At 36.6% G+C, this 27,030-nt stretch overlaps 1 long non-coding RNA gene across 1 annotated transcript in view; it reads right to left on the reverse strand.

The window, feature by feature from the left end:
• The window catches only part of LOC132597763 (uncharacterized), a 2,174,902-nt gene that overhangs the window by 1,218,685 nt on the left and 929,187 nt on the right, over nucleotides 1–27,030 (reverse strand). The window contains exon 5 of the long non-coding RNA XR_009565047.1: nucleotides 6,367–6,500. This is a non-coding gene — a long non-coding RNA (uncharacterized lncRNA). The remainder of the gene's footprint in view (nucleotides 1–6,366; nucleotides 6,501–27,030) is intronic.

Below are 27,030 nucleotides of genomic sequence, written 5' to 3' on the forward strand. Positions count from 1 at the left end.
AATTTGCTACTAAAAATAATTGCTGGTCAAACTTCTTTTTTCCCTGAAAGGTTATTAAATCTCTTTCTACATAGGTAAAATTTTCAGTCTGAGAACAGTTTGAAAAAGAGCAGTAGTAGCTTGAAAGACTTATAAATAGCTAAATAGCACTGTTATTTAAATAAAAGTACCTTTTAAATAAGCAATAAAAATGACCTTTGTGGCATTTGATTTTCAGTGATGACAATGAGGAATGAAAACCCAATACCTGTGTGCAGGTTTCATTCATGTTATTAGTTTGTTTCTGGTGAGTATCTGAAATATACAACGGAGAGAGAATAGACACTGAGGTTGGAAATCAGTGCTGGAGTCCTGATCTGATGCTTTCTTCACTTCTGGGCAAATTGCCTGATGGCGTTGTTCGTGGTGCTACAAATGACAGTGCTCCCCTACTTTCACCTGACCTGTGTTCAGATCCCAATTCTGTTTCTAACTGTGGGATTAAGGGCAAGTTTTTCTCTGGGCCTCTGTTTCCCCATTTCTAAAGACAAGGACATATTGCCAACTTCAAATGTGTATAATGAGGACAAAATGAGAGGTTGTATGCAAAGTGTACAATGCACATTAAATATTGTACTATTACCTCTGTCCTTTCTCTTTTTCCAGGACACAGTAGAATGAAAAGAGTATTAAAAGTTAGTACACACAATGCCTAAGTAAAAATGGGGCATGAATTTCTATCTCTAATGCTCTCAAGAATTCTCCACTTCTATGTAAAACAGACAAATGATAAAAGTGAATAGTAAACTCAAGTTTTCTCTACTGCACTCCCAACCAGCTCCCTCTAACCCTGTGTATCATCTGCCTAGTGAATAAGAGCAGTAGATGCTCAAACTAGAAACCTACGAGGTGTTTGATTTCTCTTCTTCATCACTCAGATTGTTAGTCAAAAAGCCCGCCCATTTTATCCCAGAAATGTCTCTGCACTCTACCCCACCTTGCTCCTAAACCTACACTACTTCCTCCTCAGTTCAGCGTTTCATGACTTCTTATTAACTAGCTTGCTTGGCCTTCCTCCTTCTAATCTTAGCTTCTTTCCAATCCAACTGCATTAAAATTGTCAGTGTTTTTCAAAATCTTATTGAGTTGCTCCCTACAGCAATGGATTCTTGTTGAATAAAGGATAAAGTAAAAAAGAAAAAAAAAAGTAAACCCAATGCAATAGAAATAGCAGCAAAAATAAACAAATGGGACCTAATCAAACTTATAAGCTTTTGCACAGCAGAGAGCATAAACAAAACGAAAAGACAACCTATGGACTGGGAGAAAATATTTGCAAATGATGAGACCAACAAGGGCTTAATTTCCAAAATATACAAAAAGCTCATACAACTCAATAACAAAAACCCAAACAACCCAGTTGAATAATGGGCAAAAGACCTAAATAGACATTTCTCCAAAGAAGACATACACATGGCCAACAGGCACATGGGAAGATGCTCATCATTGTTAATTATTAGATAAATGCAAATCAAAACTACAATGAGGTACCACCTCACACTGGTCAGAATGGCAATCATTAAAAAGTCTACAAACAACAACTGCTGGAGAGGGTGTGGAGAAAAGAGAACCCTCCTACCCTGTTGGTGGGAATGTAAATTGGTGCAGCCACTATGGAAAACAGTATGGAGGTTCCTCAAAAAACTAAAAATAGAGTTGCCATATGATCCAGCAATCCCACTCCTGAGCACATATCTGGACATAAGTGTAAATCAAAAGATGCATGCCCTGCTATGTTCACAGCCGCACTATTCATTATAGCCAAGGCATGAAAGCAACCTAAATGTCTGTTGACAGATGAATGGATAAAGAAGATGTGGTACATATATACAATGGAATATTACTCAACCATAAAAAAGAACGAAATAATGCCATTTGCAGCAACGTGGATGGACATAGAGATTATCATACTAAGTGAAGTAAGTCAGAAAAAGAAAGACAAATACCAAATGATATCACTCATTTGTGGAATCTAAAATATGACACAAACGAACCTATCTATGAAACAGAAACAGACTCAGAGACATAGAGAACAGACTTGTGGTTGCTCAGGGCAAGGGGGATAGAGGAGGGATGGACTGGGAGTTTGAGGTTGGCAGATGCAAACTATTATATACAGAATGCATAAACAATAAGGTCCTACTGTATAGCACAGGGAACTATATTCAATAGCCTGTGATAAACCATAATGGAAAAGAATATGAAAAAATATATATAACTGAATCACTTTGCTGTACAGCAGAAATTAACACATCATTATACATCAACTATACTTCAGTAAAATAAATTTTATAAAAGTAAATAAAAACCTTAACCTATCATTTAAGCTCCTTTAACATCTAGTCCTAACCTACCTATGCAGTCACATTTCCCATCACCCATCACTAAGTTCCAGATACTATACCCTAGTCACAACTCTTCTCTTTGAACCTGCTACACTTTCTGATGTATCCTTCACCTCCTCTTTGCATATGTAACTCCCTGACCAGCCAGCCCAAAGTAACTGTTCAGATGCTCTATCACATCACTACGTTTTATTTCCTTTATAACATGTATCTCCAACTGATATTTTCTCACTTATTTATTTATATATCATCCCCTCCTGCCATAATATAAATCATATAAGAACAGTGATCTTGTTTTGTTCAGTCATGCTATCCTGGAATCTACAAAATTACCTGGAAAATGTTAAGTGCTTCAAATTTTGTGTTAAATAAGTAAATGAATGATTTCCTCTCCAATTGCCTATACTCCTTCTAATTGGCCAACTGGTATTTGTCTTTCAATTCTCACTGTAATAGACTACAGAAGGATATGACAGAGATTACTCACCAATATTTATGTCTTTTTCTTCCTGACCACAGAGTTACACTACATTTTCCAGCTTCCCTTGCAGTTAGATACGGTCATATGACTATTTTCTGGCCAGTGTAATACGATGAACAGAAGTGATGTTGACTGCTTCTTGCCCTGTTCTAACCCATTTAAATTTCCCATACACAATCATTGCTCTTGTTCTTCAGTCAGGGGGTGAATGAGAATGTGTCTGGGGATCTGCATAAGAGGGAGGCACAAGATGGAAGAAGCCTGTGCCCCTGAAGTACTGATGAGAGTGGAGCCTCTGCCCTCCAACCAGCACCCACACTGAAGTGTGATTTGAGTGATAAACTTTTATTTCATTAAGTCATTGGGGTTTGAGGAGTAAGTGTGATAGCAATTTACCCTATCCTGACTCATACAAATCATTTAGTGAGAACATGTGACCCCTCGCCCCATGCTCAACTAAACTATGAGTTCCTTAAGAGCAAAGGTCATGTCTGATTCAATTTTATATCCTCATCCCCTAGTACAATTGCTGATATATAAGGTGTCATGAGAATGGATGGATAATTACGATGATATCCAAATTCTTTCTAAAATGAGACTTACTCCCGAACAACATCAAAGTCCCCCGTCTTGTACTGGTTTTTCCTTAACCAAATTAAAATCAATAGGAAAAACAAAACAAGGACGGCAAGTGAGATCAGACTGACCCATTCTCAAAGACTGCTTCTGACTATGTGACCTTGGGAAAATTATTTTTCCTTTACAAGTTTCAATTTCTTCATCTGTAGATCGGGATAATAATTATTATAAGGGCTAGAGATAATGTATATAAATCATATAACCATGGCTGGCAAATATTCTAGGCATGAATATGGTGTGGATAAGGATTATTTTCATAATTATAAGTCAAAAATCTGTATTTCTCCATGGAAACTGCAGAAAAAAGCAGAGCAGTCTTACTTGGTAGAATACTAGAGAAGGTTGTTAGTACTGATAATATTTCTTACAAAGGAGGGAAGCTGTACCATTCCTCTGCAGTTTTGGTTATGGTCTAATGCTTGTGGGGACATAGGCAGCATATACCTTGGAAGGAGAAAGTTGATGGTAGCTCAAAAGCAGTGCAGGCACCCCAGGGCTTTGCTGAAAGCTTAGGTCATTTGTAGGAAGCAGTGACTGACCCAGCTACTGAGAATATGACAGACAGAAAACCAGAGATTTGAGGATTATAAGAACTGAGCAATAGCAACTGGAATTCCCTGGTTATTCTTCAAAATTCTGTAGCATTGCATTTATTATTTGTAAATGGATATTTTTTTCAGAAAAATCACAGCAAATCCAGCCATTGGTGGTAAGATTTTAAGCTAGAGTTTTCTCCAGAGAGATTTATTTAGAACAAGCCTTTGAACCATTTAAAAGCAAACCAAGCAAATCTTCATGAATTTTCCCCAAAGAAATCACCCCATTTCTAAGCAGAAGATCAGATGATATACAACAGCCAATACTGACTTATTGAAGATGTTATCCAATCCTCTGTTTTTCCTCATAATGTTTTAAGAAGATAGGGACACGTTATGCTACTGAGTCTTCAAAGGAAGCAGAAAAATCCAGTACATAATTTTAACCCGGGGTAGAAAATTTGAAGTTGACATGAACTTGGCTTCAATGTAGTATTACAATCCATGTCTTTGCCTTTGGGAAAGTATGAAGATTTGTTCTTATGCTGGAGTGTGAGCTTTTAATTTTAAGACAGACCCAAGAAGTCCTGGACCAAACTACGAAACTAACAATATTACTAGCTCCATCACTGCTGGCCTATCATGAATAACTTCTCAATTTAAAAAGCACTTTCACTGACACTACTTAGTTTAATCTCCCAAGGGGAACACTACTAGGCATCATGAGATTTCCACAGAATCAGTACCACATCCATCAAAGAACTGAAGTTGAGGAGTCTAAAGAAACAGGAGAAGGTAGTGAAAAGGGACAACTGAACAGGTTTGATTTCTACTTAGGAGGTACCACTACCATTGGAGAGCAGAGCACTGCAGTTGTGGAATCCAGAGTAAAGGGAGATAAAAGAAATTGTAAGTCCCAGCCAATGTTTAGTCTCTTGTGGATCACAATAAAAATGAGAGGACTTGAATTTGGGAAGATTATACATGATTTGGCACTACATCAAAAATCATAAGTTTAAGAGAACTGAAGTACTGAGAAATAGAGTTTAGTGTAGTGTTAGCCTCATTTTATTGATAAGAAAAGAGAGAATCAGGAAAATGAATAACTTGATTAAGAATTCAAAATGAGAAAGTAACCAAGTAGGGATAAGAGACCCAGGATGAGACCTGTACCACATTATTCCACATGGGAACCTCCTTAATCTTGAGATATGGTATAAGTGTGATAAGTCCTCATCTATCATAACACAAGTCAATAAATAATGTCAAAAACTTATAACTCAAGAATTAGCAGTGTAATTATTTCATTTGGCAATATGAAATTAATGACCACAGTAAATAATAAGATAAATTAGTAGAGTTAAAGTGGTTCCTTCTAAGCAGCAATACTGAGTATGGGAAGACACATCTTTAAATATTTAAACTTTAAAAATAAATAAATAAAACTTAAATCACAATGCATTAGAATGAGCCCTAGACATGGTGTCTTTTACTAGCTTCAAGATGACTTTACCAAAACTCCCAATTAAAAAAATCTGTATAACAGGTTGACTATTATATTTATCTATATAATACATGTAATTTTCTACCCTCCCTATCAAATAGAGTAGAGCTCTATTGAAAGAATTTATACATGGGACATAACTTCTGTTGACATTAGAAGATTCTTGAGATATAATCATAGTTCTACTAATATACTTACTGTGATTGTTAGATCATGTGGTACAAAGCGGAAAGTACTTAATAGTTAAGATAAAGATACATATCTGAGAGAGTGGTTCAAGATAGCAGCATAAAAACAGCCTGAACTTACCTCCTCCCACTGACACAACAAATATATAGCTGCCTATGGATCAATTCCCTCTGAAAAGAACCCGAGAACAAACTGAACACCTGCATCATGACAAAGGATAAAAAGGACCACATGAAGATGGATAGGAGAGGCAGAGAAATGCTCTCACCCAGAATGCCAGCACATAATAGGGAGGGATCTCACCAGATGACATTTCTCCCAGGGGAGCAAGGGGTTGCCACCTCACATTAGGCACCCCAGCCCCTAGGATCTACAGCAGAAAGATGAGTCCCCAAAATGTCGGCTTAGAAAACCAACGAGGCTGACATCCAAGGATCCCACAGCGCTATAGGAAACAGAGACTTCCCTCTTAAAAGGCTCATATGTGGTCTCACTCTCCTTGAGACCCAGTGAAATAACAGCAGTTAGAAATTTGCAAATTGAAGAGCATTGGCTGGAGGGGCAGGAGATGGTGGAAAGATTCCCCAGAGATGGAGACACTGGCAGATGCCAATGTTGCATTCCCAACCTTACCTGCCAGCACAGGCTGATGAGCTTGAACGTGGGGCAAGTGATAGCAGCACACTCCTTCCACGTTGCTGAAGCCAAAGAGCTCCCGCGGTTACAGCACCTGACTCCTTGGCTGGGACTGGCAAGTGCAAGTGGTCCTGTACAGCACAGGGAATATAGTCAATAATATTGTAATCACTTTGTAGGGTAACAAGGTAACTAGACGTATTGTCCTTCAGAATATATTGAATCATATGATGTATACCTAAAATTGATATTGTATGTCAATTACACTTCAATTAAAAAAAAGCTACATGTGCATTGGAAAAGCCAGAATTAAATGGCCTTGTGTCCATTGACTTCAAAATGCACTAGAATGATGAATAATACATTTTTGTGTCTCAGCTATCCATGGCATTTGTGACCTACAATTCCTCTGCTCTGAAGAGCAAAAGGTACACACATTTCATTGAATTTTTACCATAAGGACTTGTGACGAAGGCTATGCCCCAAGCACGTTGGTTAATGTGGAGAAAATCACATCGATATACACCTCTTGAATTCATATCCCAAGATTAAAATACTGGTGGTGCATCCCTGCACAGACGGCTTGGATGGGAAAAGGGTATCAATTCCTGGCAGAGTCTCTATGTGGCCTTAGAGAGTAATAGCTTGGCCTTCAGTGACATGCAAAATTTTATATTCACTTCAGTTAAAAACTACACCTTGTACATTTACAAGTAAAAGACTTCATCATACCTATGGTCCTAAGGGAAGCCATGGAATTACTAAAACCTGTCTTTCAGAGTAACTGCTAAAAGCAACACTTTATTAAGACGGGGCCCTGACATTTTAAAATCTCCATCGTCTTTGCCGTAAACTGGCATTCCTTAGGTGGTAAGCCAGAGAATATGCATTTGGAACAAATGCACTGTATGGCTGGATCCATGTTTTTCTCTCCATTTCTGCTTCTGGTTTGCACACTTCCAAACCATCTTCAGCTTAGTTGGCAGAGTCATCCATCTTAAATAAATACCTGACCCAGTCTTTCCACTGCTTCAGTCCCTTTAGATGGAGTCACGCAGCTCACAGAATGAACCACAAATTCTTAGCAAGCTATACAAGATCGGCTATGACCTGGCTTTTCTCCAACTGTCCAGACTAACATTTTGTAACCATTTTTAATGTGCCTGGCACTGCAATAAGTCTTTAATGTGAATTATACCTTTAAAACTCAGCACAATCTCCTGTGAGTACTACTATCATCCACATTTTATAGATGAGAAACTGAGGTTCAGAGAGGGTAGTTTTACCAAAGTTACAGTATTACTAAGTGGTGAAGCTAGGGGTTCAAGATCAATATCTTTCTCTCTGGAGCCACTCCTGCTTCACTTAGTATGGTTTTGTGATTCCAATCTCCATTTTCTCTCCATTTGTGAGCTTCCTCATTTATACTGGGAGCACAAGTGCATTTTCTTCTAAAACAAAGCTTTAGCTGAGTATTTTTATTCCACAAACAAAGAAACTAAGTCATTTCTATTTTTTGCAGGAAGTTTTTAAAAAGAGAGAAAACAAAATTTGAAATAGGAATATGAGACAAAATCATGATAGTGTAGGAGGAGGATTTAAATGAAGTCTAAAGAAAGATAAAGAAAGCAGTGGAAAATCTTTGAACACTCTCAAATTCTATAGGCTGGAGAGAATTGAGGTGGGGGGAGAGAGAGAGAGAATGAGATATCCTAATTTTTTTTTAGCAAGTTCCAAGAAGTAAGGGATGGTAAATAAGTATCAATTATTCACTTATTATTATTCTCAAAGACTTTAAATTTTTTTATCATAGTCTTTATTTGGTATGCTGTTATTATTCACTTACTTTAACAAACATAGAAAAAGTATTTATAAGGACCTTTATATATTTGCATATCACAGTGGTCTCCCTCCATTCTAGATTTTCCCAGATGCAAATCCTCCAACCTTGGAGGTTTTTCAGGATTGTAACTATGAAGTTTTGCAGAGCAGTGGGGATGGAGTCTGCTATATTTGTTGCTTCCTAAAGACACGAGTTTTTTGGGTTTTTATTTTGTAACTCTGGCTTTGTTTATGCTGCTGCCTCCCCTTGGGCATACAGTATATTTCTTTTTGTTCTTTTCTAACTCCTACTTGTCCTTGGAGGTTAACTTAGGTGTGATCATACCTTCTCTCCCATGACCACACACATTCTGGAACAGGTTTCCCTTCTCAGATCATCTAGAGCACCTTGTACATGTGTCTATGATGGCATTTCCACATTGTACCTAAATTGTCTGTCTTCCAGTGGAAGAAACATGCCTTTTGTTGTTTGTTTGTTTTTAGTGATAGTGTTACATAATAAGTAAGAATGTTGATGCAGGAACCAGTCCTGGCTCTACCTTTTACTATCTGAGAGGACTCATGGAAATTAGTCCACTTCCCTGTGCCTCCGTGTCCTTATCTATAAATGGGAATCATCAAAATAACTACTTTATAGGTTAGTTGTGCCAATTCATGTGAAGTGATTAAAAAGATAGCTGGCACATAAAAGGATCTCAGTGTTAACTGAGCTGACCGATTTGTCTACCTATGTCAAGAAACCTTGATTAACCAACATGATTTCATTCCTTTAGATCTTATTTTCTCCCCTAATTAAAAAAAGAAAAGAAAATATTGAGGGTCCAGATTTCTGAAAGAGTGGAGAATACCTGTGTTCAAGAAATAAATGAACTTCCCCATATTTTATCTGGACCTACCATAGGACTTACCACTTTTCACCTTGTGATAGAGTTCTCTGGTATTCCTGTTTTATATCTTCCCTGAGCAAGTTGGGCCCATATCTTCATTTGTATCTTACCTTTTTAGTGCCTAGTTTGTTACCTTGATGCATAATAGAACCTCAAATGTTTGCTACATGAAAATCTATAAATATATCTACAAGGAATTGAAAGAACCAGTAAGCCTGATACTATAAAGGGTTAACTTGAATTGTTGTTCTTCAAATTGGACTCTGTGACCATGAATCACTGTTAATATCCTCAGAAGTAAGAAACCTTATAATTATAAAATATAACTTCATAAATTTCTATTACAATTCCAGACACTATAAAAATCAAAATATATTCCCACCCTCTAAAATCTTAATTCAACAGAACAGTTAAGCACTTGGTGAGTATTTATAGACTTCACTGCCTTATGGTAGATATTTGGTAGTAAATATTCAGGATTAGACATTTGCTCTCAAGGAACTTACAAGTGTTTGATGTCATCCTTCTCCTTTAACTACATTTTAAATATATTTTTATGATTCATCAAAATAACCTCACTTTAATAGCAAATGATATATTCTGCTTGTCTGTGTACAATATATTCTGTGCAATATATCCCGCAGAGAAGAGCTAACATATTATTTTTGCAGTTGACTAAATATCAGAAACCCTATATTTAATCAGATATTTGAAGAAAAGTACTGATGTACTTGGGCAAAAAATTAAAAGAAACTAAACCTACTAAAACTTTTAATTAGATCTAATGTTTTCTTACTCCATTTAGCAAATCAAATAATTCATTGATTGAAATAAAAGTTTATTCTCCTTTTATTAATAATTGCCATTAATCTTATGTGTTAGCTTTTAAACCTGTGAAGCTCCTAAACACTACACAGACTCAGCCTGAAGAACTCTGTTAAGTCCCTATTTCTAAGCTCTCTCTAGTGCACACTATCATTCTCCTCTCTCTCTCTCACTCTCTGGACTGTGCTTTCTTTATTTTAGATCCTTTCTTCCTTCACTTGCTTTCCCACAGATGGCTTTGAAAACTGAAGGGCTTAAGTGGCAACAGAATTTTACACCCAACACTTTAGTCTCAACAATGCTTTGCAAATGCCATTCTATCTGCCCACAACCATCTCTTCCTATACGGTGGCTGGCTACCTGGAAAAGTCTACTCCCTTCCAGGACACAGCTCTAAAGGGTCATTCTGGAGAATATCTCTGGCATCTCCACACCAAGATCAATTTAGTTTCTCTACATCATCTAACATCATGAGGACATTTCAAACATTGAATCAAACTTCTCACACATTATTTCATTTCACCTGCGCAATGGTCCTGCAAAATATACACTATTACAATCACAAGCTAATGGCTAAACAAATGGTGGCTAAGTAAGGTTAATTCATTTGCTGAAATTTACTATGTAGAGGAGCTGGGATTCAAATATAGGTCTTCATGACTCCAAATCCTGAGTTCATAGCCATGAATCTATATAAAATGCTATTAAAACTCAGTGCTCTATAATTACCTATTCTATGCTCATTCTGCAGCTACATACTTAGGTCTTTGAGGAAATGGACCTATCATTACATTTTTAATGCCCAGAACTAGGGGTTTAATAAGTATTTATGGGATGGATTGATGAGTTGGTGGATAGAGAGAGAGGAAGAAAGAAAGAACATGCAGACTGGAGGACAGACAAATGACTGAATGAATGGCTGAAAAACTGAAAAGATCGAATGCCTGTAGGTTGGCTTTTGGTCTGACATTGTTGATAAGATTTACTTCTTGTGTCTGCTTCCCCATTCTCTGCCATGGCTTATCTGCCTATACAACCATTCATGAATGCTAATATATCCTGACTATTTTTCACCTATTGTTGTTAATATATACTAATTTTCATTTCTGGGAGTGCTTATAGAATATATTGCTGATATCTGAGTAGTGCTTTGATTTTGCATGCATTCTTCAAGATAATATATGTAATATTTTCTGAAGTAATATTTTGCAAAAAATAGGTTTAATTCACCATTGAGTATGTGACTAATAAATGCTTTTTATATGAATAAATTAATCAAAATGAATGCATTAAGGAATTAATCAATCAATCAAGCACCTCATCAATGCTTGAATATAGAAACTGGATTAAGCTACAAACTCATGTTAGTTTCACACTGTGGCCAAGAGACCTGACAGTTACTACCCAAATATGACTCTGTGACAGGTATTCTGTGACTCTGTGATGGTAAGCTCTAACGCATACTGAATCATATAATCCTCATGATAGCCGTGTAAATATGTTTTCATTCCCATCTCAGATATCTGTAAAGGCTCAGAGACCTTACATTTGATGCGTTAAGAAGCCAAGCATGTATGAAGCAGCAGAACTCAGATTCAAATCATATCATTCTGATTCTCTATCGCCTGCACTTTTCTTTGTACGTGGACTACAGAATGCCTTTGAAAGTTATATAAATTTGGTTTGCAGTGTTTAAAACAATTATACCCACTTTCCTAATGACACTGAGGTTTACTGGTCAGATATATTACTATAGTTACCAACCTTCATCCTGAAAAAGATAATTAAAACTATGAGAAAAGCTGAATACTCAATTACAGATAACATTCTTCATCACACTGGCCTCGGCTGCCTTCTGAGGAGCTGCGTAAAAGAGAGCCTAGTACTTCCCCTATATAACTCAGTACGATCTATCTTCTGATCCTTTCCTCCCCCTGCCTTCTCCATACATAGAAAGATAATCATGTATTTATGTAAGGCCTTTTATGGCTCAACATATTTTTCAAAAGGTGATTCATTCTGGAGAAGCTTTCTTGTGATTACTGACTTGGCATATTCTCCAAAATAAAACTGCACCTGGAGTACATACATTTTCCCAGGACAATGCTATACACCTGTTTTATCCCAAACTGAGAACTCATTGATTTTATTTTTTCTTTTAATAGCTAATTTTTTCCCCAGCTTTACTGAATTATAATTCACACAAAAAAATTGTATATGGGGCTTCCCTGGTGGCGCAGTGGTTGAGAGTCCGCCTGCCGATGCAGGGGATATGGGTTCGTGCCCCAGTCCGGGAAGATCCCACGTGCCGCAGAGCAGCTGGGCCCGTGAGCCATGGCCGCTGAGCCTGAGCGTCAAAAAGAAAATGCACTAAAGGCAAATAGAAATGGCTTTTTTGATATACTTGGAAAAAATTATAAACTTAATAAACTTCTCCTGATTTCTTGTTGTATTCCCCCTTACCAGATAGTAGTTTGGGGATCTTTTTCTGATCTGTTTTTTTTTTCCTTTGTTTTTTTTAAACATCTTTATTGGAGTATAATTGCTTTACAATGGTGTGTTAGTTTCTGCTTTATAACAAAGTGAATCAGTTATACAGATATACTCTTTTAGCGAATTTACAATATACAGTATTATTAACTATAGTCACCATGCTGTAACTAGACCTCCAGAACTTTTCATCCTGAATAACTGAAATTTATACCTTTTGACCAACACCTCCCCACTTCTCCCAACCCCTGGGCTCTGGCAATCACTCTTCCAACTGCTTTTGTGAGTTCAACTATTTTAGATTCCATATGTAAGTGAGATCACACAGTATGTGTCTTTCTGTGTTGGGTTTATTTCACTTAGCATAATGTCCTTCAGTTTTATCCATGTTGTCACAAATGATACGATTTTTTTTTTTGACTCAAAAATATTCTATTGTATATGTTCTCATTGTATACGTATACCATATTTTCTTTATCCATTCATCCATCAACAGATATGTAGGTTGTTTCCATATCTTGGCTATTGTGAATAATGTTGCAGTGAACTTGGAGATGTAGATATCTCTTCAAGATACTGATTCTACTTTCTTTTGGATATATACCCAGAAGTGGGATTACTAGATCATATGGTAGTTCTATTTCAAACTTTCTGATGAACTGTTTTCTATAATGACTGTACCAATTTACATTTCCACCAAGAGTGTCCAAGGATTTCCTTTTCTCTATATCCTCATCAACACTTGTTATCTTTTGTCTTGTTGATAATAGCCATTTTAACAGATGTAAGATGCTATCTCATTGTAGTTTCAATTTTCATTTCTCTGATGATTAGTGATGTTGAATACCTTTCATATACCTTTCAACCATTTGTATGTCTTCTTTGGAGAAATGTCTATTCAAGTCCTTTGCCTATTTCTTAATTGGGTTATTTGGCTTTTTATGCTATTGAGTTTTTTGAGTTCCTTATATATTTTGAATATTAAGCCCTTAATAGATGTATCATTTGCAAATATTTTCTCCCATTTCATAGATTTTCTCTTCAATCTGTTGACTGTTTCCTTTACATGAAAACTCATCAGTTTTAGGACCATGATAACCTCAAAGGGTTAGGAAATGAGAAAAAAGAAGAAAAAAAAAAAAAAAAAAACTAACGGATTCTTCCTTAAAGGCAATAATTTAGATCTTTAAAGAAAATGTAATGGTTCTAAATTATATATTTTCTTATGAAAAGCTACTTATTCACTATTCATAAGAAAATCTTTTAGATTATTTATAATATGAGACTATATGAAATAGGATTGCTTCAATGAATTAATTTTAAAGGTGAGTGAGAAATCAGAAATCACAAGAAAGAAAATATATGGACTAAGTGTTTAAGATAAGTTAATTACTGTAGTTGAACATGTACATTAGAGTAAACTTTCTGGCAGCTAAGTTAATGAAGGAAGACACTTGGTGGTTCATAGCGTTCACGGATACGAGAAAATAAGATGATTATCAGGAGAGGCAATTTCTTCCTGGGCACTGCACTAGGAGGATTTCACCTTGAGCAGAGCCAAAACTGAAACGGGTGAGCATGGACTCTGGATTACACAGTCCTGAATGGGGACTTCTCTGTGCATAAACTTGGATAGGTTAAATAACTCTTCTAAGATTTACCTCAGTAAACATAATTTATGTTTAACATTTAATTAATTCAAAAAATATATATATATATACTCATTTGAATTGAAAAAGAAAAATGACAAATTAAATCTATGTATACCCATGTTTAGGAACAAAGTATGACCAATACCTCTGGAGATCCCTGGATGGCCCTTCCGGGACCCATCCCTTTCTCTCCACCCACTCTCAGAAATAATCAAGCTCATGAATTTTTAGAGTAGCCAATCCCTTAGGGTACTTTAAAGTTCTTCCCTTATGTCTGTGTATCTCTAAACAAGATATTGTTTAATTGTTTGTGTTTTTGAAATTCATATACATGTAATGATAGTGAATAATTTTTTTCCGCAAATTGCTGTTTTCACCGAAATGTATGTTTGAGATTCATCTCTTTGGATACATTTAGCTGTAGCTCAGTGATTTTCATTACTGGTCAAAAGGATATAGAGCCTATCACCACCATTCTGGCCTAATGGGCATCAGGTGCTCATATGTGATTAATCACAATACTTGATTAATGAAACACTAATAAAAAAAGTTCCACGCAAGCATTCACATTTTTTACTTATTTAGTTAATTTCAAATTGTTTTCCAGAGTGGTTACATTTTTACTAGCAGAACCTGTTGCTTCACATTACAGCCAATAGTTAGATGTTTTAATTTCTCCAAATCTGGTGGATGAGATATTATGTTATCTCATTGTCATGGTAATGTGACTTCATTTTATTTCTAGTGAAGTTGAGTATATTTTTATATGTTTATTGCCTAGTCATCTCTCTTAACTTTATCTTTAAAGCTCAGTGAAATATTTTATACATATTTATTAAAATGATGAAAAGAGATACATACCAAAATACCCAGCAAAAATCCTGGTACAGAGCTGGTATTTAACATTTATCAATAACCACCCTTAGCCTTCACCCTTTACACAACTAAGAGCTACTTGATAAAATGACAAGTAACAATTTCCTCTAAGGTTTTTAAAACATACCAAAATATTGTTCATATTGTTCAAATAAATGCTCCTTTAGCGCACATGTATATACACTCTCACACACATGCGTACTCACCTAATTCACTGAAGGCATTTCTGTAAAAAGCTGAATTTAAATTGTCTTATTATATTCATGTTTGCATTCAAACTTAACAAAGAGAAAGAGCCTAGAATTAAATGACCTGGCTAATGAGGAATTTATTCCAAAGACAAACCACTATATATAAAATAGGTAACCAACAAGGACCTACTATATAGCACAGAGAACTATACTCAATATCTTGTGATAACCTATAATGGAAGAGAATGTAAAAAAAAGAATATATATATATATATATATATCTTAAGCACTTTACACCTGAAACTAACACAGCATTGTTAATCAATATTTTAACAAAAGTAAAAAAAATAATAAGTGTGTGGGAAATCAAGGAAGTTTTGTTTGTCTGTTTGTGTTGTGTTTTTAGCCGCCTCGTTGGGGCAGCCCCTGAGCCCAAATCACAATGGGGATGTTCTCCAAACTACAGTAAGTGTGATAAAAGTCCAATTTTATGTAAATTTCAAAAGTTACAAATATTTATGTGGTAGCAAACTCATATATTTTAATAAAAGACAGCAATATTGTACAACTTTCTATATTTTGCGGGCACAAAAACTTTTATAATGACTAATACATACAAAATAAGCTTCCAGGAAAGCGGCAGGGACTCTTGTCAGCTCCTAAAGTTTTGGAGGGATTCCAAGTACAACTTAGTCATTTTTAGAGATTTGAAACTAAATTTAAATAGTAGAGATGATAACGCCTTCTTTGAGGATTATTTTTAAAATTAGAGGGTATGTGTAGAAATCGACCAAAAGATAGCACTCAATAATAATTAGTAATAATTTAATAAATAATTTTTTTTAAATTTAACAAATATTTATTGAGGGCCTTGTATGTGTTGGGTGGGCACTATGCTAGGCACTTGGATATACATATTATAAGAGAAAAATAATCTAACAAATAAAACAAACTAAAACAGAATTTATCTATTTTATATATATATTATATATATATATATATTTTTTCCTCCTAAATCTTCCAGCAGATGTGCTGATTTGAATATTGGTATAATGTTCTAGTTATCATAAAGTATACATTAACAAGACAGAACTTGCTTTTCACTAACCACATATTTTGGGCTGATAAATCTTTATTGTCAGGGCTGCCCTGTGCATTGCAGCATGTTTGCTGGCATCCCTAGCTTCTGTTCCCTACGTGCCAATGGCACCACCAGCCATGTCATGACAATCAAAAGATGTCACCAGACATTGCCAAATTTCCTTAAAGGGCAAAACTACCTACAGTTGAGGGTCACTGGGTTCGAAGAAATAGTAGAATTAAAAGAGCTGGGTCTTATGCTATTTCTATTTTTAGTTTTTTAAGGAAGCTCTATGCTGTTCTCCATAGTGGCTGTATCCATGTACATTCCCACCAACAATTCAGGTGGGTTCCCTTTTCTCCACACCCTCTCCAGGATTTATTTGTAGATTTTTTGATGATGGCCATTCTGACCGGTGTGAGGTGAAACCAGTGGTTTTGATTTGCATTTCTCTAATGATTAGTGATGTTGAGCATCTTTTCAACATGTACCCCAAAGTTCATTGCAGCACTACTTACAATAACCAGGACATGGAAGTAACCTAAATGTCCATCGACAGATGAATGGATAAAGAAGATGTGGTACCTATACACAATGGAATATATCCTCAGCCATAAAAAGAAACTAAATTGAGTTATTTGTAGTGATGTGGATAGACCTAGAGTCTGTCATACAGAGTGAAGTAAGTCAGAAAGAAAAAAACAAATACCGTATATTAACGCATATATATGGAATCTAGAAAAATGTTACTGACGAACCTATTGTCAGGGCAGGAATAGAGACTCAGATGTAGAGAACAGACTTATGGACATGGGAGGGAAGGGGAGGCTGGGACGAAATGAGAGAGTAGCACTGACATATATACACTACCATGTGTAAAATAGATAGCTAGTGGGAAGCTGCTGTATAGAACAGGAAGATCAGCTCAGTGTTTTGTAATGACCTAGATGGGTGGGATGGGGAGGGTGGGAGGGAGGCTCAAGAGGGAGGGGTTATATGTATACGTACAGCTGATGCACTTTGTTGTACAGCAGAAACTAACACTACATTGTAAAGCAATTATACTCCAATAAAGATATTAAAAAATAATAATAAAGCAGTGGACTGGGAGAAAAAAGACCTAGGATTGAAATCTGGCTTTTTCCACTGACTGTTTTCTGCATTTATTTAACCAGGAACAGAATTTAGAGAATGATGCATATAGTTATAGAGCTCTTCTAACGGGATTTATAAGAAATTTTAGATAATTCCCTGTGTTTATAAAGCAAGACCTGATCTTTCAGGCACCAGAGAAAAAAGTGAAAATCCTAGTTCCCAGAATTAACATCTACATAGCTCACAGTTGAGTAAAATAAATACTAGACATCTTATGCTATTGGTAAGCTCACTAACTCTCTGTGTCCTTCTCTAAAGCCCAGTTTCCTTACCTGTAAAAGGAGGGGTGACTCCTTACTTCTCAAGTTTGTGTTGAATATCCAGTTAAGGATTTCCACTAGTCCATATATTGACTTTGTCATCCTTTAATATACAGTATTATAATGAGTTGTTTGTTCACAAGTTTCTAGCCCAGTATCTGATATATAGTAACAAGTGATAAATAATTGTCATGTGAACGACTTATTTGGTGAATCTATGTTGTCCAATGTATTGGTTAATTTTCCTTCCTTTCTTCCTCCCTTCCTTTTTTTTTTTTTTTTTTTTTTTTGCAATACACGGGCCTCTCACTGTTATGGCCTCTCCCTTTGCAGAGCACAGGCTCCGGACGCGCAGGCTCAGCGGCCATGGCTCACAGGCCTAGCCACTCCGCGGCATGTGGGATCTTCCCGGACCGGGACACGAACCCGTGTTCCCTGCATCGGCAGGCAGACTCTCAACAACTGCGCCACCAGGGAAGCCCCTCCCTTCCTTTTCATTGCTTTCCTTTTCTTTTCTCTCCTCTAAAAAAAATTTATACTACCAATATAACCAGAAGACACAATTTTAGGCAGGTTATGTAAGCAGCCATAATTTCTTATCTTTTTAGGGCCATCCACACTAAACAAAATTCTTCCTACAGGTGCTCACCAATTAATCGAATTCATATAACAGAACACAGAAACTTTTATCTGAACATTAGGAAGTTTATTTCAAGTGAAAATATCTTTATAAAGATTCAAGGGATGAATGCTGCTTAAATTTTTAATCAAGTGCAAGTGAGTAATATAAATTCTTTTGCAATGACCAATTTGGCCCAGGAAATCAAGGAATCTCCCTCTGGCCTCTCTCTGAGGAAAAAAAAATACCCCCTTTGAACATTCTTGGCCAATGGTCATTTAATTTCCATTATTAACCATCCTTATGTCACGTTAAAGAAAAGTCTAAGATCCATGAGTGGAGCAGCAGGGATATCCCAAGACCAAATCTGGCCTCCTCACTCTTGTCTCAGCTTGTAATAATATAAAAATTTAGAAAGATCAAGGCTTCTAAATAAGATGAGCTCAAGATAGACACAGGATCAGGGGAGAGCTTGGAACTGAGAATCAGAGGAACTTGTTGGAAACCCAACACTGCTACTTGCTAGCTATGGGATTCTGAACAGACAGAGCAGCTCTCTGAATCTCACTTTCCTCATCTGTAAAATGGGCATGATAATATATATGTTGCTTATGTGGGACAAAGCTAATGTAAATAAAAATCAAAGTGACCAGAAAATTGGGAGAAGAAATTCCATCACAGAAAACAAATGAATCAAGAGTTAACATTTGGAAGTATTTTGACTTGAGGTGGTTTATTTGGTCTGTTGGCTTGATTTTTTTGAGAATTTTTCCTTCAGGATAAAAAGAAAAACTTTAAGATTGACTCAATTCCTATACTTCTATTTAATGAGAGAGAAGGGGAGAAGAGAGAACAGGAGAGGAGAGATCCCAGGCTGATATCAAGTCTCGTGGCTTAGCAAACAGCCTAGGGAAGGAAGAGTTTCTCCCAGCAGAAAAGAAAAAAAAAGTTTCCTAAAAATAATTTTGCCTATCTTTAAATAATTACAACCCTAGAGAAATAAAAGCATTAAGATGTATATACAGCGATACACAAACCTACAGGGTATGAGTCTTCTCTAACTCCATCCATCTTGGTTATGCCTGGTTAATTACAAACTTCTGGTTTGCATGCCTGGTTAATGACATGTCTGGTTAATTAGGAACTTTCCTAGCCTAGAAAAACCTGGTTAATTACAAACTTTCCTATCCTAGAAAAAACACTGTGAAGTGAACACAGGTAGAGGTATGGGAAATTAATTTTCATTATTTTCTTTTAGAGAATAGAATATTTGTTGAAGAGGGTCTCTGTCTTTCAAATACCTACAGCAAAGTGAAGAGGTTGGTGGTTTTCTGTTACAAAATCAAATAAATGAATCATTTACAAGATAGTGTGCTCTATGGAAATAGAAATGTCTAGTCTCAGCTCTACCATCAAAAAACCAAGTGACTAGAGAAAACGTTTAGCCCTCTGTAATGGGTTTAATAGTGTCCCCCAAACTTCACATACACACAGAACCCCAGGATGTGATCTCATTTGGAAATAAGGTCTTTGCTGATGTACTTAGTTAAGGATCTTGAGATGAAGTCATCCTGAATTCAGGGTGGACCATACATCCAATTACTGGTATTCTTATAAGAAGAGAAGGGGACACAGAGAGACCCTGAGAGAAGAAGTCCATATAAACACAGAGGCAGAAATTGGAGTTTTGCACGTAGAAGTCAAGGAATACCAAAGATTGCTGGTAACCACCAGAAATTAAGAAAGAGGTATGGGACAGTTTCTCTTTTAGAGCCACCGGAAGAAAAGAACCTTGTTGACATCTTGATTTCAGGCTTCTGGTTTCCTGAACTGTGAGAAAATAAATATCTGTTGTTTTAAGCAATGGAATTTGTGTTATTTTGTTACAGAAGCCCTAGAGGAAACATACACCTTCCCTGTACTTTTATTATTTCATTTCTGTATGCTATGATAGAGCTAGACGTGTATCTTAGATGCCCAACTACACTGTATTTGGGTTGGGATAACAATGGTTAAAAAGATAGACACATATGCATTAGGAATTGAGCCATGCAATTTTTAGAAACTAAAAACAGCCTGAAAATTGTTATGCCGGTGGCCAATACAAGGTGTTATGGGGAAATATGGCAACCTAGGAGGTGGATGGACGTGAGGTCCTGGGGCAGACAAGGAAAGCCTCCAAAGAGAGAAAACTAGACTGAGTTCTGGGAAAGTGGAGAAAGAATCAGCTTGGTGAAAAAGGCTATGTGAAAAGAGGACTTTATGCAGTTTAATATTTCAGAAGAGTTAAATGGTAGGAATGAGAACATGGGGAGATGACACTAGAACTGTAGGCAGAGTCAGGTCATGAGTGAAATACTGAAGTGTCTAAAGCTTTTCCTGAAAGAGTGTGCTTCAGTTTCCTCACTGTCAAATGTGCTGATTGGACAAAGTCATCATTTTGCTTTCAGCTCTGGGCTTCTGAGAATCTAGGAATGTTAAAGTCCTTGCAAGTTGCCTCTGACACCTGGGTAAGTAAGATCTGTTCTGTTGATCAGCAATAATCATCAAGTAAGTTCGTGATACTGAAAAGTATATATAGTTAAGTGGTTGCTTAACCAAATTTAAAATGCGTTGCTGGGAAGTTCTGTACCAAAAATATTAGTTTAAGAAAACCAAGATCTGCGTTCTATCCCTATACTTAAGTTTATCCTTACACTAAGTTTATGTCTTAGTGAAAGTTACTTGTGATAATGGATCATCCAACTAAGAAGCAGGTTTTCTTTCTGTTTATGGATATATATCAGGCTTCAATCACTTTCTGACAGGATGGCATGAGAGTAGTGACCATATGATCAATTTGAAGTGAGAGATTTAAAAGATCATTAAGGAAACTGAAGTGACATCTAACCCTGCTTCCCCAGCTCCCAACACACACACAGACACACACACACACTATGTGAGAGAAATGCCTTCAATTGGTCATTTTGGACTGTTTTCATCAAGTTCAAATTCTGTTATTGTAAAGGAAGATATTACAAATCTTGCTGTGGTGCAGACGAGTCTTTGGAACTGAAAAACCTGAGTCTGATCCATGCTATGCCATTGAGGAGTATGTCTCCTTGGAAAAAGTACTTAATGTCTCTGAACATCAGTTTCTCAGCTACAAAATGGGAATAATACATACCACATTAAACAGTGAGAATGATTTATAAAATTACATATCTCATCCATCTAGTATAGTATTATTTAATACATTTAAATGTTTAATGGTACCTTTTAATTAGCCTCATCAGTTAGATTTTAATGGAAATTCTAATGGAATTTTTAAAAAAATTCCTGGATCTTGGGTAACTTTTAATAAAGTATATTAAAGAAAATGTTTTATGGTCCTGAGTACACTCTTAGACCACTTCACACACTGAAATGATTCAATTTATGCTAGATTCTATGGAAACTTGTACAAAATTATTTATAATTCATTTCTACACAGTAGTGTATGCGGGTCATGCTGATTTTTTTCCAGTAATTTGGAGCCATATAAAACATCAGACCTACTAATACTAATGTAACCAATTGCAACTAATAGTACATTTTCATCTGAAAAGGTCTAACCTTCCATGATTTAGAATAATTCATGCACATTTCACATCAGTATTCATTTATGTGGCAATGAGGACTGTTTTGAATGGCATCTGAAAGTGTAGTGCAGAAGACTGGTCTTTGATAGAATTGGTTCCCATTCTAACTCTGCCACAATGCATTGGAAGAGTAAGTTAATCTCTGGTAATGTGAGGGTAACAAAGATCACTTCATACAGTTAATATGAGCATCAAATGAGATAATACATGTGACAACACCAAGTTAAATGCCTTAGACAAAGGAAGTAACAGAGAGTGACCATTGTTTTAAATAGTACATGCACCATATACAAGCCACTTTCAATCTTTTTGTGGACGTAGGCTGTGTAATATGTAGGTAAAGGAAATAATACATTTGGACACCACATCACTGACCTATTTACACAGTCAAAATGCCTAGAACAACTGCTTATTCTTGGCTTCCACATTTTTTTGTGTAAACCTGGACAGTTTGTTCCAATATTATGTTCTTTACAGAGTAGAGTACTCTGTTGATGGTAAACGCTAAACACAATAGAACACATCTTATGTTATTTCTAGGTCTAAAACTATCTTATGACTCCTCAAATCAACTAGTCAAACAGAATGTGCAATCTATAGCGACATATGTTATTATCTATATCCTGAGTTTCAGAACATTCTTTTTTTTTTTTTCTCTTGACAAAGTAGCACTTTATTTATTTTTGCCACCCATCCACTGTTTATCTGAGTTTTGTAAATTCCACAAAAAACCAAATGCCGGGCATCTAACGCACAGCAAGAATGTCTATCAGTATTAAACACATACACACACAGATACATACATCTTACCATGTCCTTGAAAAATTGACATAGTAGCATTGCTTATCTGAGAAAAGAAAACCTATGGCGCTTCGTATAACTTATGTGTAATGGATAGGATTATATAAAACGCATGTGGCTTTTTTTCATTCCTCATACATTATAAAGAAATGGCATTATTACGGCTGCCCAAGGATTTTGCCTTAGTCCCACTCAGCCTCGTCCTTAAAAATTGAGAAGCCATAGATAAAATGTAATCTCTTCAGATACAGGAGTCCAAATTCTAGACCCCAAATACTCCCTTGTTAGTTCGGTACAGGTGCATTGTAACAATGAATGATACCCTCTCTCATCTCATTATTGCTTCTATGGCACTAAGTACCAATTAGTCAGAGAAAATCTCCTTCATCTCTGATGCACTTTGGGCATGTTCTATGAACTCTGATCTCAGATCCTTATTCTGGAAAATGAGTATCATAATACTTTGAATGTTATTATCACGACAGTGACATTGGATAAGTGAATTTTGAAGCTCCTAGTACAGAACCTTTCACTTTTTCCCTTGAGCTTTTCTGGAACAATCCTAAACTTAACTGTGCCAGTTACTAGCAGAGTGGAAGGTGCTGGGCCTAGGACCAGGGAGATCTAGGTAAACTTTTTTTTTCCTTATCACTTAATGCTTGTCAGACATGAACAACTCACTTAATCTCTCTGAATTGTAGTTTACTCATTATAAGAATGAAAAAGAAACAATATCTGGTATAACTACTTCAGGGGCTTATTGAAGCTGAATTAGAAACTAGATATTGAAATGATTTGTTAACTATGGAAAAGTATTCAAAGAAAATAGCTGGGCAGTTTACTTGGAGGGATTTCCAGGCTGTTAAACGAGAAGAAGCAAGATGTGGGGAAGTATGTAAAAGATAATCACATTTTAAACAAATGATGACAAAATCATATGTGTGTAGATATGTTTTCTGTGTGTGGGTATGTCAGAGAGAGAGAGAGAGAGAGAGAGAGAGATTTGTGTGATTACATCAGCATGGATAAATATTATCACATTGCTTACATGGGCTACTTAGTGTTGGGGTGGTGAAGGAAGAAGAATGTTGGCAGTGGATCAGCAAACAAACCAATAAACTGACAAAAATATTTTAGAAAAATAAAGAAGTTTATATCCAAAATAAATATATGTGTATGATAGAGTCTGTGTAAATTTATAGTGTATAAATATTTGTGTGCATGTTGTAGACATACAGTGAACTACATAAGGATGATCACCAAAACATTAATGGTAAACATCTCAGAGTAAAGCACAGTGTTTCTACTTTTTTCCTAAACATTTTCTGTATTGTTTTATTTTTGCTAAATGAGCACATATTATTTATAAAATCTAAAATATACACATATTTTTATTGTAAAAAACAAAACAAAATCACTAACTAAATCCAGTGGAATGTTATACATCACTCCAGGTATTTCTGACCTATGTGCAGTCTTTTCCTATCCTCTTCTTATTGCAGACATTACTAGTTGATCTCAGCACTCTTATTTATCAAGGTTGGACACAGCCGCATGATCCTTCATACAGTGCAACAGAAGCCTTTTCTAAATGATGAAAGGTGATCACACTGGATGAAATCAATTTGCCATCATGGCTTAACTTCATTTCCTTGAAGGTATTGCCCTGGATTTTTATCTCTGCATCTGTATTGCATTAGCAAAATTTTACCCAAATGTTTACAAAATAAATGAATATTATATTAAGATTATAATGTGAACAATGTTTTCATAAGATTACAAAATAGTGTTATTAGGGAATAATTAAATAAAAATTTAATTGTTCACATATGCCAATGATTCTGTCAGGGAAATAAGACAGTGAAAGTATATTTTAAGCTTCTAAAGTAGAGAGAAACATCGGACATGGACACATATCTGAAACTTGTGTGGCCATGATATCATTACCACAAAAGAAACAATGCGATATGTACTTATTGGCAAAAATAGATTATAACCTCAGCAAGACAATTTAAAAACAGATTTACAGCCTGCCTTTGCCCTTTAACTTTACGATGGTTTTCTTGAAATAAATTGACTTCAGACTCATCTTCCTCATCTACGAAATGGAGCTAGAGAAATTGCTTACCTCCTTTCAAAGACTGAACACACATGGAAGTGCTCTGCTAACAACTAAGAAGGATACAAACATGAATAATTGTGACATTAGAGGAATATTACAGCATATTATTTATATGAGAAAATGATATGCTAGTCATGATAAAACTTAATAAAGAAGTAGGTTATGTTTTGGAGAAGAAAATAATTTCTGTATTGATAAACTGTCTACTTTTGTTATTTTAGGTTAAGCATCCCCTAATTCTTTAAAATCATACTTCATTATGGATGACGGCAACTGCCTCCTGTCACTGCAATGAATGATTGTTGTATTGAATTGTGTGTTATGGGGGTTGGGGGAGAATTTGAAAGTTTTAAATTATTGTTTTATCACAATCCTTTTGAGGAAAAATTTCAACCTTTTGGAGTCTTCTATTACTATTTGTAAAACGGAAAAACATTCAGAGACATGGCATAAAATGATTAATAATGAAATCGGTTTAGGTAGTTTTATAAATAGACTAATTTCATGATAGCTCCTTAGATTCCTTTCCATCAGGAAACACTGTCTGGTAGCCACTGTCTACAAACCTTTGGTAAGTACTGCAGGGAATACCGTGGGAGGGACAAGATACTAAAAGAGGTTGAATCTGACGTAGTCTGTAAATGCCTCTCTAACGATAAAATCCACCGCGGGAGCTTAGATTTTAATTGTGTGGCATCTGTTCACTAAGTGGTTACCTTTCTCTAAGAATTGTGCTACACATTTAAAACACATCCCCCAACCATAAGTAAGACAGAGAGAATTGGGAGAAAATAAATGATGCGCTATTAGGACTGCACAAAATGCTAGTACAGAAGGAATCACAAGGTCTATGGGAGTACAGAGGAAACCCTTCTCCTCCCAACACACACACACACACAAACACACACACACACACCATCCCTATCTGTCCATATAGGAAAGGCTTTTTTGAAGAAGGTGATCCTTGAGCTGCGTCTTAAAGAAGGAGAAGGCAACTAAATCACAGGGACAAGGAAACAAAGAATCAAGAGGTGATTCAAAGGAAAGACAGATATTTATTAGGTCAAATTTTGACTGCTCACTGCTCTACTAACGCCTTTTGAATACAATAGCTTTTGTAAATGATGATCATTACAAATATAATATACATCTTTTATTATTTTGTCCCCCTATTCTTTTAGTTTTCTTTTCTTAATGAATGACTCCACAGAAACTCAAAAGCACTAAATGGTGCTGTCAGGACTGGAGCTCTATTCCACTTTAATCTCTCTTTCTTCTATTTTTCTTAAAGTTAATGCTCCCTTTCCGTCTCTGCTACTTCCTTCTTCTCCCAGACATGTAGTAAGAAACAAGTATAAAAATCTTAATTTTTTTATAGCATTAAGAATGGAATTGTAATTTCCCATACTTATTTCTGTTTCTCTTTAAGAACCAAGGAAAACACTTATATAAGAATTAATCATGGGAGTTGAGGAAGATGGCAGAAGAGTAAGACGCGGAGATCACCTTCCTGCCCACAGATACACCAGAAATAAATCTACATGTGGAACAACTCCTACAGAACACCTACTGAACGCTGGCAGAAGACCTCAGACCTCCCCAAAGGCAAGAAACTCCCCACGTACCTGGGTAGGGCAAAAGAAAAAACAGAGACAAAGAATAGGGACAGGACCCGCACCAGTGGGAGGGAGCTGTGAAGGAGGAAACGTTTCCACACAGTAGGAAGACCCTTCGCGGGCGGAGGCTGCGAGTGACGGAGGGGGGAAGCTTCGAAGCCGCGGAGGAGAGCGCAGCAAGAGGGGTGCGGAGGGCAAAGCGGAGAGATTCCCGCACAGAGGATTGGCGCCGACCAGCACTCACCAGGCCTAGAGGCTTGTCTGCTCACCTGCCAGGGCGGGCGGGGCTGGGAGCTGAGGCTCGGGCTTCGGTCGGAGCGCAGGGAGAGGGCTGGCGGCGTGAACACAACCTGAAGGGGCTAGTGCACCACAGCTAGCCAGGAGGGAGTCCGGGAAAAGTCTGGAGCTGCCGAAGAGGCAAGAGACTTTCTCTTCCCTCTTTGTTTCCTGGTGCGCGAGGAGAGGGGATTAACAGCGCTGCATAAAGGAGCTCCAGAGACGGGCACGAGCCGCGGCTATCAACGCGGACCCTAGAGACGGGAATGAGATGCTAAGGCTGCTGCTGCCGCCACCAAGAAGCCTGTGTGTGAGCACAGGTCACTCTCCACACCTCCCCTCCCGGGA

Source organism: Globicephala melas, chromosome 8, assembly GCF_963455315.2.
Source record: "Globicephala melas chromosome 8, mGloMel1.2, whole genome shotgun sequence".
Taxonomy (NCBI): Eukaryota; Metazoa; Chordata; class Mammalia; order Artiodactyla; family Delphinidae; genus Globicephala; species Globicephala melas.